General features: G+C 43.9%; 1 pseudogene; it reads right to left on the bottom strand.

The window, feature by feature from the left end:
- Window positions 1-879: 879 nt before the first annotated feature.
- LOC121441263 lies at window positions 880-1526 on the bottom strand (annotated as a pseudogene).
- Between the last annotated feature and the right edge of the window lie 534 nt (window positions 1527-2060).

Below are 2060 nucleotides of genomic sequence, written 5' to 3'. Positions count from 1 at the left end.
CTCAGCGCAGGACTTTTATTATATATACTATTGAGAAAGAGGGTTAGTTTGCTATACAGAGCTAAAGAAGGAGAAAGCAAATTAGCTAATCTCTGTAGGGGCATAGTTTTAGGTTGCAGTCATCTGTGTGGAAAAGCTGTGGTTGAGAGTTTCTATATGCATTGATTTCCCCTAAAGGTCAATCATTTATAACATCTGTACATGACCCAGACAAAGGCTATGCCATTTCTCTGAGCTTGATTTGCAAAAAGCTTTGCTATTCCCTTGGATTTGAGGCATTGGGGTTCCTGCCATAGCTGTGATCATGGTAATACACATTCACTCAGGACTTAAAATCCCCACAAGCCCTCGATTTTTATTTGTTTTAGTGGCTTATTCTTTTTATTTTTTTGAGAATAGAAAAAAATAATTAAAGCATCAAATTGTACAAATTACAAATCTGTTCCAAAATATACTTACATTAAATAAAATATGCTTTTCAGTAAGATCTACAGTGAATGACTATGCATTCCAGGAAGCTTCACATCTAGGCAGGGCCAACATTCGTGGAAGAAGCTAAGAGAAAGTGCATCCAATCACAGTTTATAGCGGGTTTCTTATTGCCAATCTGCCAGTCACACCAAACATGTCATTACATCACTGGTGCAGGACACCGACTTTGTTGGGGTTAAGGGAAGCAAGTGCTATCCTCAATGGTGAGTTCATTACAACTTCGGAGGAATCCCACAGCCTAGACAGAGTGTCAGGAAACATGTTAAGGGAAGCGGACAACGCTCTCGAAGCCCAGACACTTTCTTGCTGTGCTGTGTATCCAGGAGGATGGTCTTCTTCAGGACAAGGTCGCAAGACTGGGACAAGCCCAAGGGGCTGACAGGGAGTATGAGGATGGGGAGGAGGGCTTCCTCTAGCTGTTTCACATCAGAGACAACTGTGACAAAGTCCTCAGCACTGCAATCTCCCCTCTTATCATCTGGCATAGCGCTTGATGTATTCATCCATTTTGTCTTGGAAATCTTCCTTGTCTCGTAAATGATGTTCTGCTGCTTCAATATTCAGTGGATCATCAAAATTCAAGAGATCAGTAAATAAAGAGTTTAATCCCCAAACAACATCCTTCAATGTCCTAGTGGGAGCCCAGCCAGTGCCATCAATTGAGTGTTCTCTTAGTAAACTTAGACATATTTCCCCTGTTTCTGTGATATTGGGATGCCAGATTTTAGTCAAGCATTTCACCCTGGGAGGCACCATGCTGTAGGCTTCAGGAACTTCAGTTTCAAACTGAAATGTTCCACCCTGGTAGTGTAACTCTCATTTGGGCTTACAGTCAGCTGAAAGCAATGAAGCTTGTTTGGATCAGGAAAGTGTACTTTACATGTACAGGGTAAATTAGCTTCAAGTTCTGTAACCTCTTTTACAAGCAACTTGTCTCTCATAGAGACCCGTCGAGTAGAGTCAGATGTGGAGGCAGATGTCTGGGATCCTTTGAGACCATCATCCCGCTTCAACTTGCTTGCCAGCGTTAGCATTACTGCTACCTTTCTTCTGGAAGACCGGCAAGAGTAGGGCTAAGTAAGGACCATGTCTCCAGACAACAACTTTAATCACTGCACTCAGGAGGTAGAGGCAAGCCATGTAATGATTCCTGCACGAGATGGACCAAGCCACGGGTGGGTTCAAACCACGACCACTGAGAGCCCAGTCGATTCTGCGAGCAAGAGACCTTGGCAGGTTGAAAACCAGAGGCCTCACGGTCTACAGACAGAGCTTAAGTGAGGAGTTTATTGAGTTAAGGGTAAAGGGAAGAAAAGAGAGAGACAGAGACCTGCTTGCCTCTTCAGAAAAAGAGGGAAGAAAGCAGAGATAGGTGGAGCTTGTTAAGTATTTTTCCTTGGCCGACAACCCTCTCTGCCAATGCAATAATCCCAGTCAGACCAAATTAGAAGATGCCCAGGTTTAATGGGTGCCAGCACTCCCGGATGCCCTCCCGCCCCGAAAACATGGAGAGATGAACAGAGAATGGAAAGACCACAGAAAAACAGAAGACCACCTAGTGGCTTATT

Source organism: Microtus oregoni, unplaced genomic scaffold (genome assembly GCF_018167655.1).
Source record: "Microtus oregoni isolate MIOR12 unplaced genomic scaffold, Mior012 000074F_005, whole genome shotgun sequence".
Taxonomy (NCBI): Eukaryota; Metazoa; Chordata; class Mammalia; order Rodentia; family Cricetidae; genus Microtus; species Microtus oregoni.
The sequence above is the reverse complement of the archived record's forward strand: the minus strand, read 5'-3'. Positions and strand labels throughout refer to the sequence as shown.